We start from the raw sequence: 11,759 nt of genomic DNA, 5'->3' as shown, positions 1-11,759 counted from the left end.
TAACAGATGTACGTGTGTGTGAGTGCGAGGGGGAATAAGGTAAAAAGGGAAATTTAAAATTTCAATCTGTGTGTTTATGTTTTACTTCATTAATGGTTAAGACTTTTTTTTGAAATAAACTGATCATTTTTTTCTTTATTAAAGAAACCTGGTGGGTGTATTTTATTCTGGGATAAAAATAGAGTCTATGATTGACTGTATCAATAAGTGGGAAAACATGTAACTATGTGTTGTGACCCCTGGGGAAGTGGAACTAGAATAAACAGTGCACACCTCCTGCCTCGGTCACAACAATATCATCCACACGTATCCTCTGCCAATTCTAATTTTCATTTTAATGGCCTCTACTAAGTCACACCTCAAACTTCTCTAATCTTGGGAAAAGTCCTTTCTGCTTGTATTTCACAGGATCCCCTGTGCTTTGATCGCATTTCCATGGTCTTGTTAAGCTTTGATTCTAACTTATATCATTTGTGCATCGAGAGTCCCAGAAGCCTTTGGCCCTTTGATTACTTTATCAATTATCTTCCCCCTTTCTACCTTAAATCTCTTGGAGTTGTTTGATGAATTCTTTCAATTATTTCATCCCCTCTCATATTTATTTCACTACTTCAGCCTCACCAACTTCTCTGTTCTGTTCCTACTATCCCATAACATGTGAGTCTTCGTTCCTTCTGAGGTCAGAGCTGCTCTCCAGATGTCCATTTATATTTCTGTCCATGTCACTCTGCCCCTCTCTGCTACAAAGTCCAGTAAACCCGAGCTGCCCTTTAACGGATAGCAGGTGGGATCTTTCCTGACCCACAGCAGTAGGTCGTTTTCCAGCCAATTTCCCTCGACTGTCTCCCACGGTACATTCTGAGGGCCACATTTGGAATTTATTAGTTTGGCTCCATTCGCTTGTCATCCCCACTGGAACCCCTCCCTCCATCACCTGCACGGAAATACTCAGGTTCCTTTTTCACCTCCTTTTCCAGTACATTCTTTCACCTTGAACTGGAAAAAAAAATCGAACTTGCTTCTAATTTCCGTTCCTCCCTCGCCTTCACATGGTCTATCTCAGGCACTTCTCTCTCTCGACTTCTCTATTTCCATTTCAGATTGGCTGTCCACCAATATCTACTATAATCCCACAACCTCTCACATCCAGTTTGACTAAACTTGCTCCTTCCCATTTCCTGTATGACTCTATTCCATTCTCCCCTTCTTCTCACCTTCCACTCCAACTACCTTCGCATGCAACACATCATCCTCCTCCATTTCCACCATGTCCAGCTAAAACCAACCACAAATACATCCATTCTGAAGAAAGGTCACAGACCTGAAGTGTTAACGCTGCTTCTCTCTCTACAGATGCTGCTGGACCTGCTAAGTATTTCCAGCACTTTCTGTTTTCATTTCAGATTTGCAGAATCCGCAGTACTTTGCTTTTATTACCAAACACATCTTCCCATCCACTCCTGCCCCCTGCCCCTTGTAACACAATGGTTCAGACTTCTGTCACTCCCAACATCTGGTTTCCCTTCCCCACCCAGCACCTTCCTAACAAGCACAGTAGATACAACATCTGCACTTTCACTTCCATCCTTCCCACTGTCCAGGGCCCAAACACTCCATCCAGGTGAAACAGAGATTTACTTGTGTACTTCTTCCAGTGTAGTTACTGTATTCACTGCCCACCATGCAGTTTCCTGTACCTTGGAAATGACGTAATGCAGATTGAGTGATATCTTTGCTGAACGTTTCCTTTCAGTCTAAAAACAGGAACCTGAGCCTCTGGTCACTTCCCCTTTAATTCTACATCCCGCTCTGACCTCTCTCCCCTCTGATTGAGCGGCAACTCTTGGAGGTGGGATATACTTCCTCACAGGGACAGAGACCCCGACTGCAGGTAATTAATTACCTGAGCCACACAAAATACAGTAGTGGCTTCCAGGGCGCGGTGGAGGCAGTCTCGTGCCCGGCTTTCCAGCCGGTGGGCAGGGCCACTACATCCTCGTGAAATTCTGGCCATTAACTCAGTTTCTCTCTGCACAGATGATGCCTGTTCATTGCTTTTATCAGATTTAAAGAAAGCTCAGTATTTTGATTTCATTCAAATACGTAGAGCTGGATATTAACAGCAGCAGATATGTGGGTAGGTGGGAGAGAGTAAGGACAGAGTTTCAGCATGCTATGATGTTTTAATGTGAGTCCTTGTCCTTGGCAGGTTCTCCATTCATACGTAAGCCTGATAGGCAGGCTTGGCATCCAGTCACGCGAGGTGGACAGTGGAGAAGGCCGCAGGACAAAGTATGTCCTAAACTTGATCCGGAAGGGAGTTGTCCAATCGGGGGCTGTCCATTTCCCAGCCTTTGGTTATTCCCCTATCCTGACGGAGTGATCCCAGTCTGCTGGGGATGTCCAATCCCAGGAGAGTCCAATCCCAGATGCTCGGATGGTGCACATCCTGGGCAGGGTGGAGGTTGGTTCAACCCTTGGGCTGTATGATCCATGACCCAATAGTGGATGTGTCGATCCTGGGTTTCGATTCACCTCAGATCACAGAGGGATTCCAATCCCGGGAATGGGGAGGTGATTGTCAATTCGGAATGTCTTTGTGTGGAGGGTAGTGTCTGATGGAGAAACCTGCTCCGTCAATGGTAATTCTGTAAATCAGGTTAAATCAGAGGCTTGAAACCTCAGTATAATATTTAACATGCTGACCCGCCTCCTGGGTGCGATTGGTGCTCCTCTCCTGTCCCTCCTCTGTTAAACCAGAAAGTGCACAGTTTGGAGGTGGGTTGAGTTTGTGGTTGAGGTTTTTAAGTTTTAAACACTGACCCAATCCCAACCCACCCAGTTTTGGTGTTGGAATCGAGCCCTCAGTCTCTGGATTCAGAGACAGAGAATGTTTGATCAGTAATTTCCAGTCTCTTTTTCCTTCTCTGTCTTGCAGTTAATTCACTGGCAATTGTGATCCTGTCCCGGGGACAGTGCGGACTCTCCACCGGCACCACTCATTACCTGGTTGCCATGGCAACGGGGGATCTACTGGTCATTATCACTGAGGTCATTCTGCGGCGGATCAACTATTATTATTTCCCGGGATCTTTCCTGAACATCACCCCTGTGTGTCGTGTATCACTGTCCTGCTTCATGCAGCCACAGACTGTTCTGTCTGGTTCACCATCACTTTCACCTTTGATTAATTCGTGGCCATTTGTTTCCAGAAGCTGAAAACTAAATGTTGCACCGAGAAAACTGCAGCTGTGGTTTTAGCAACAACCTGCATTCTACTCTGTTTAAAAAAACATCCCCTTCTGCTTTACAACTGAATCTGGAGAGATAATCGACAATGTACCATGGTCCTGTTGTGCAAAGCCAAGCTATTTTACTGAGGCCGGATGGCTGGGATTTGACTGGTTTGATACAATTTTAACCCCATTGCTTCCATTCTCTTTATTTCTGATGCTCAACGCTCTGACTGTCAGACACATTTTCGTGATCAGTCGAGTCCGTAAGGGCCTGATGGGTCAGAGAAAGGGAGAGAATCGCAGTTACCCAGAGATGGAGAGCAGAAGGAAGTCTGTGATTTTACTCATCACCATATCTGGCAGTTCATACTTCTGTGGTTGACATATGTTATATATTTTATAACTTGTAATATTTCAGGGATATATCTCGAGAATTACACTATATATTTGAACAAGTCGGATTCATGCTGCAGATTCTAAGTTGCTGCACAAATACTTTTATTTATGGGGTGACCCAGTCCAAGTTCAGAGAGCAGGTCAAGAACATGGTGAAATTACTGGTTACATCAATTTATCAATTAATTAATAAACTAAACATCTGAGAGCAGCCCAGAGGCGGGTCCCAGTGCCTCAGCTTGATGGCTGCTCGGATGGACGGGGCCGAGTCCCTGCCTAAACCCCATGTTCGCTGACAGCAGTTCTCTCTCCTCAGGTTCTGCACTCACACCCATAAAATCTTACATCACCACTCTTTCCCTCAATAAAACAAACCTGGACCCTTTACATTACCCTCACTACTACCTCTGGTTCCTCTCTAAAATCCTGGAAGATATTGCCATCTCACAAATTCATGCTTTTCGTTCCTGGACAGCAAAATTTCAATCCCTCCCATCAGGTTCCGTCCTGCCACAGTCACAAAACAGCTCTTATCAAAGTCACAAATGTCAACCTTTGTAACCGTGACAAATGTAAACGAATACCTCCTTGTGTTCTTGATCTATCTAAAGCCTTTGACTGTAACCACCCATATAGATATATCACTGACCTCACTTGTACTGTCATTACCCATACAGATATATCACTGACATCACATTTGCTGTCATACTCATACAGATATATCACTGACCTCACTTGTCCTGTATCTACCCATACAGCTATATCACTGACCTCACTTGTACTGTCATTGGCCATACAGATATATCACTGACATCACATTTACTGTCACTACTCATACAGGCCAACCAGGGGCGATGCCACATTGGATTTGGTACTGGGTAATGAACCCGGCCAGGTGTTTGATTTAGATGTAGGTGAGCACTTTGGCGATAGTGATCACAATTCGGTTAGGTTTACCTTAGCGATGGGCAGGGACAGGTATATACCGCAGGGCAAGAATTATAGCTGGGGGAAAGGAAATTATGACGCGATTAGGCAAGATTTAGGATGTGTAGGATGGGGAAGGAAACTGCAGGGGATGGGCACAAACGAAATGTGGAGCTTATTCAAGGAGCAGCTAATGCGTGTCCTTGATAAGTATGTACCTGTCAGGCAGGGAGGAAGTTGTCGAGCAAGGGAGCCGTGGTTTACTCAAGAAGTTGAAGCGCTTGTCAAGAGGAAGAGGGCGGCTTATGTTAGGATGAGACGTGAAGGCTCAGTTAGGGCGCTTGAGAGTTACAAGCTAGCCAGGAAGGATCTAAAGGGAGGGCTAAGAAGAGCAAGAAGAGGACACGAGAAGTCATTGGCGGATAGGATCAAAGAAAACCCTAAGGCTTTCTATAGGTATATCAGGAATAAACGAATGATAAGAGTTAGAACAGGGCCAATCAAGGATAGTAGTGGGAAGTTGTGTGCGGAATCAGAGGAGATAGGGGAAGCGTTAAATGAATATTTTTCGTCAGTATTTACAGTAGAGAAAGAAAATGTTGCCGAGGAGATTACTGAGATACAGCCTACTAGGCTAGATGGGATTGAGATTCACAAGGAGGAGGTGTTAGCAATTTTGGTAAGAGTGAAAATAGATAAGTCCCCTGGGCCAGATGGGATTTATCCTAGGATTCTCTGGGAAGCCAGGGAGGAGATTGCAGAGCCGTTGTTGTTGATCTTTAAGTCGTCATTGTCGACAGGAGTAGTGCCGGAGGACTGGAGGATAGCAAATGTTGTCCCCTTGTTCAAGAAGGGGAGTAGAGACAGCCCTGGTAATTATAGACCTGTGAGCCTTACTTCGGTTGTGGGTAAAATGTTGGAAAAGGTTATAAGAGACAGGATTTATAATCATCTTGAAAAGGATAAGTTCATTTGCGATAGTCAGCACGGTTTTGTGAAAGGTAGGTCGTGCCTCACAAACCTTATTGAGTTTTTCGAGAAGGTGACCAAACAGGTGGATGAGGGTAAAGCCGTGGATGTGGTGTATATGGATTTCAGTAAGGCGTTTGATAAGGTTCCCCACGGTAGGCTATTGCAGAAAATACGGAAGTATGGGGTTGAAGGTGATTTAGAGCTTTGGATCAGAAATTGGCTAGCTGAAAGAAGACAGAGGGTGGTGGTTGATGGCAAATGTTCATCCTGGAGTTTAGTTACTAGTGGTGTACCGCAAGGTTCTGTTTTGGGGCCCTGCTGTTTGTCATTTTTATAAACGACCTGGATGAGGGTGTAGAAGGGTGGGTTAGTAAATTTGCGGATGACACGAAGGTCGGTGGAGTTGTGGATAGTGTCGAAGGGTGTTGTAGGGTACAGAGGGACATAGATAGGCTGCAGAGCTGGGCTGAGAGATGGCAAATGGAGTTTAATGCGGAGAAGTGTGAGGTGATTCACTTTGGAAGGAGTAACAGCAATGCAGAGTACTGGGCTAATGGGAAGATTCTTGGTAGTGTAGATGAGCAGAGAGATCTTGGTATCCAGGTACATAAATCCCTGAAAGTTGCTACCCAGGTTAATAGGGCTGTTAAGAAGGCATATGGTGTGTTAGCCTTTATTAGTAGGGGGATCGAGTTTCAGAGCCACGGGGTCATGATGCAGCTGTACAAAACTCTGGTGAGGCCGCACCTGGAGTATTGCGTGCAGTTCTGGTCACCGCATTATAGGAAGGATGTCGAAGCTTTGGAAAGGGTGCAGAGGAGATTTACTAGGATGTTGCCTGGTATGGAAGGAAGGTCTTACGAGGAAAGGCTGAGGGACTTGGGGTTGTTTTCGTTAGAGAGAAGGAGGAGGAGAGGTGACTTAATAGAGACATACAAGATAATCAGAGGGTTAGATAGGGTGGATAGTGAGAGTCTTTTTCCTCGGATGAGGATGGCAAACACGAGGGGACATAGCTTTAAGTTGAGGGGTGAAAGATATAGGACAGATGTCAGAGGTAGTTTCTTTACGCAGAGAGTAGTAGGGGCGTGGAACGCCCTGCCTGCAACAGTAGTAGACTCGCCAACTTTAAGGGCATTTAAGTGGTCATTGGATAGACATATGGATGTAAATGGAATAGTGTAGGTCAGATGATCGGCGCAACATCGAGGGCCGAAGGGTCTGTACTGCGCTGTAATATTCTAAAAAAAAAATTCTAATTCTAATATCTCACTGACCTCACATTTACTGTCTCTACCCATACAGATATATCACTGACCTCACTTGTCCTTTATCTACCCATACAGATATATCACTGACCTCACTTGTACTGTCATTACCCATACAGATATATCACTGACCTCACATTTACTGTCCCTGCCCATACAGATATATCACTGACATCACTTGTCCTTTATCTACCCTTCCAGATGTACCACTAACCTTATTTGTACTGCCACCGTCCTTCCAGATACAACACTGGTCCTCCATTGCCCTACGGCTCCGCCTCAGGTAGAAGACGCTCTCTCCTTTACAATTCCTTACATCTCATAGCTGCTGGGTTCCATCACCCAATATAGATGACGAGTTCATCATTTCTACAGATTTATCTATTCATTTAATTCAATACAGAGCATGTAATCTATTTAAGATTAATCCAAAGGTGAGGAGCCATGAAGTCAATCAGAACGATGCACCATCCGTGGCTAACTAAGGAAGTTAATGATCATATCAAATTAAAAGAAATGCTGTGAATATTAGTTCTAGGCCAGAAGATTGGGAACATTTTAGAAACCGACAAAGGATGGCTGTGGGAGCAGAATTTTCGAGAACAGAATAATATGGGGGCATTTAAGGTGAAATAATTAATCAATCATATACTACTAACAAACTAACCTCGAAGCTGCAGAGACAGCTTATCAGAAATAACTTCATAGCTTCAGGGCTGCAAAGACAGCTTATCAGTAGAAGTGGACTAACAAGCAAAAACTAACAGGACAGCTGCAGCCTGCTTCATAGTAGCCTATTGTACAACAATCAGCCTAATGGTCCAAGGAGATAGGGGAATGAGAAACTGCTTGAGGAGAGGGTGACAAGGCAGTGCCCCAATCAGGCCCTGACACCAAGAAACTGCAACGTTTGTGAACCAATTGGGAACATAAAGGGGGAGTCACCGATTTGTATGAAGAACTATAAGAAAGGCTTGATTTCCCCGCCCAGGCGGGAAGAGGCAGGAGAAAGAGGGAGGAGAGCCCAGGTGTTGTTGTTGTTCGCTTTGCTGATGATGTAACCACGAAGTACTCCAATAAAGTTTCTTAAAGCTACAGTTGGACTTCGTCTCTCTTTGTGTAACCCATGAGATCATACAACTGAGATCCTACAACTTGGCGTAGTCGGCAGGATCGCTGGAGGATAAAGACCAAAGCACTGGACATTCGACCTTTATCGGGCCCCAGAGGTAAGGATTCCTCTTTGTTTTAAAAGTCCTCGGTCGTTGTCTAAGCTCGGTACTCCACAACGTGATCCCGAACCTTTCTGTTCCGCAACTCGAGACTCGGGGGAAAACGGAAACCCCTCATATATTCAGGCGCCTTATTAGGCGGTATTTGCTGTAATACCGACCCACGGGCTTCGAAGGAAGCCCCCTCGGCTCAAATCTATCTGTAAAAATACCCGGTTATATCGACCACACGGCATTGATAAAATGACCGATGAAGGCAACCGACAGTGACCAACTACCGTCAAAGGTGGGCGGGCCCCACCTGACGTTCCCGAAGATGAAATACTTCTGCAGTTGAAAGAGTATATAGAGCAACAGTTTAATTTGGCTAAAACATACATCGAAATTGGGAAATAAATATGGCACCGCAACGGGACAGTGGTCGCTCGATGATATAAAGAGAATCTGGGGAAATACAACCCGTTTAAAGGATAAAGAATGGATCTAATGGTCCCTAGCCGTCATGGGCCAGATCCGACAGCGTATTGTAATTATCCAACAAGCTCAACGCGACCGCGACCAAACTACTGTGAAGGACGGCACAGTGGCGCAGTGGTTAGCACCACAGCCTCACAGCTCCAGCGACCTGGGTTCAATTCTGGGTACTGCCTGTGTGGAGTTTGCAAGTTCTCCCTGTGTCTGCGTGGGTTTCCTCCGGGTGCTCCGGTTTCCTCCCACATGCCAAAGACTTGCAGGTTGATAAGTAAATTGGCCATTATCAATTGCCCCTAGTATAGGTAGGTGGTAGGGAAATATAGGGACAGGTGGGGATGTGGTAGGAATATGGAATTAGTGTAGGATTAGTATAAATGGGTGGTTGATGGTCGGCATAGACTCGGTGGGCTGAAGGGCCTGTTTCAGTGCTGTATCTCTAAAACTAAAACTAAGACCAACTGAAGGCAGTCTGCGAACAATTGAAAAAGGAAAAGCTTAAAGTGGAACAGTTAGAAGCTGTCCATAAAAAGCTGGAAATTGAAAAGGGAAAGCTAGAAATTGGGAATAAAGAACTTAAAAGACAACTACAGGACGAATGAGCGATTAAATTGAAGGGACCAGGACCGCTTTACGGACCCCACCAACCACCACCACCGACGAACATATATCCGAGTTTGAAGACGTTACAAAAAGAACAACGCCTACTGCAACTGCGTGATGCAGGTCTCGCGGAGGACGAGTCCTTTAGTGAAGAAAGTGATACTGATGATGATGATGGTTTGCCTTTCCCACGACGAGCTCCCCTCAAACAGAAACGCATGCAGGTGAAACAGAAAAAGAAGACTGTGGACGGTAACGAGGTCACAATGGCCCAGCAGAACACCTACTGGACGCATATCCTGGTGGATCCTGAGAAGATTGATAAGTGGTGCAAAGAATTGCCTGACCCAAAGAAAGGGGGTCAGAAGACGTGGGAACAACTGGAATGTCTGAAGGGAATTTACCACCTCCACCCGTGGGACAGGGTACAGATTCTGACTGTGATAGTGCCCGGGAGAGCAGCGCGAAGACTGAACAGAGAGGTCAAAGCTGCTTTGGGCGCGGACGAGCAAAAACTAGATCCCGGATGGATTCCAATTGGCCAATGGGTGCGAGCATTCTGTCCTGCAAAGACGGATTGGAATAAAATTACAGCCTGTCAGCAAAAAGGTACCCAAGAGCTGCGAGAGTATGAAGAGACGTTTCGATCTGTTTGGCTGGAACACTCGGGGATAACGGACGTTGCTCCGGAGGATCTGGACCATAACTGTTTTGGGCCCTTGAAGTCTGCCTTTATTGCTGGACTAAAACCAGAATTATCCAAGATGTTGAAGATAACCTTACCAGAGTGGGAAGGCGCGGGAGTAAAGTACGCACAGTTAATTGATCGATGCAGTCAGCTGGACAGGGACATGGGAGCAAAACTCCGAGTTCTGCAGACAAGTCGTATGCCGAAAGAGCCGGACAAGGGGCGAGGTTGGCGACCCGGCGAATGTCACTATTGTGGGAAGGAAGGCCATTGGGCTAAGACGTGTAAAACAAAAGGACGAGGCAGAGGATGTCCAGGATACAGCCCAGAACCTAAATCAGGACCATCTCTAGATGATAACGACCTCTTAGAGAAGCTGAAACAGCTTATCCAATTAACACTCCAGCAACAGAAGGAGTTATCATCTTTTCTTAGTGTAACAAAAAACTAGAGGAGCACCCCCTCGTCATTTCAGTGCCTCTCCGGGCGCTATTAGAAAATAGAAAAGTTGGATTGTATATAACTGCGAGGGTGGGCGACCAAGATATTGACTTTTTATTGGATACCGGAGCCGAATTATCATACCCCAACAATACGGAAACCCCCTACTAATAGACGGTAAGACTAAAACAGCTCACGGAGCAGGGGGCAATTAGTTGGTAATCAGGAAGACTCAGCCCGTACTTATTGGTTTTGGTCCGGACGAATTGATAACACCAATTTGGATAGGTCCGGTGGACCAAGCCCTTCTGTGTATGGACATTCTTACCCAACTGAACTCTTCGTTACATTTTAAAGGCGGCCAGGTAACCTGGTCTATCAGAACTTTGAAGAAAGAGGAGCTGAGGGAACACCCAATATGGGCCCAGGATAAGAGCGATTGTGGGCTACTTCAAATGGAACCGGCAACATTTATGGGATGTGCTCCGCCCTGTACTAAACAATATCCCATTAGTCTAACCTCCGTTGCGGGAATCCTACCCGTAATCGAACAGTTGGAAGAGCGAGGCGTGCTAGTTAAAACACACAGTACATCCAACAGCCCTGTGTGGCCAGTACTGAAACCAAACGGGACTTGGCGGGTTACTGTCAACTATAGGAAAGCTAACCAGTGTATTGGATCAAAAGGCCCCTTTGGTAGTTGACCCCTCTACGATATTCAATGCCCTGAAGCCGGAACACGAATGGTTTTCTGTTATCGATATGGCTAATGGATTCTGGTCGGTGCCACTGGCACCCGAGGTCCAACCGTAGTTAGCCTTTACTGTATAACAGCAACAGTACACCTGAACACGACTGCCACAGGGTTTCCACAACAGCCCTACGGTATTTCATATGGCCCTGCTAAACCATTTGAGGGAGTTACCTTCTATGCACTCCATGGTCATCCAGTACGTTGACAACATTCTGTTAGCCTCTGAGACAGAGGAACAGCATGAGCAAGATCTGTGTACCCTATTAGAACACCTTCATCAGAGAGGACACAAAGCCAGTATCGACAAAGCACACATAACTCAAGGGGAGGTTGTGTACCTGGGACAAAAGATTTCGAAGGGAAAGAGAGAAATCACCCAGGACAGGACTGCCACTATTCGAGCTGCCAAACAGCCAACCACTATCCAGGAACCTAGGTCTTTTTTGGGTTTGTGTAACTTCAACAGAAACTGGATCGACTCCTACACACAGCTGGCTCAACCATTAACCGATCTTCTGAAGGGAAAGTGGGCCTCTAAAGAATCCGTGACTCTAACCAAAGAACAATAAGAAGCTTTTGGAAACTTAAGGGCTTTGGGAATCCCCAACAATGGGAAACCGTTCACCCTGTTTGTACACAAAAAAGAGGGATATATGACTGCCATACTAATGCAGGAGCACGGGGACAAACAGAGACCTATTGGATATTATTCGAAAAGACTGGGCACCTTCGCCCTAGCATGGGGCAGTTGTTTGAGAGCTATGGAAGCTA

Source organism: Heterodontus francisci, unplaced genomic scaffold (assembly GCF_036365525.1).
Source record: "Heterodontus francisci isolate sHetFra1 unplaced genomic scaffold, sHetFra1.hap1 HAP1_SCAFFOLD_86, whole genome shotgun sequence".
NCBI lineage: Eukaryota > Metazoa > Chordata > Chondrichthyes > Heterodontiformes > Heterodontidae > Heterodontus > Heterodontus francisci.
This window is presented reverse-complemented; position numbering follows the sequence as displayed.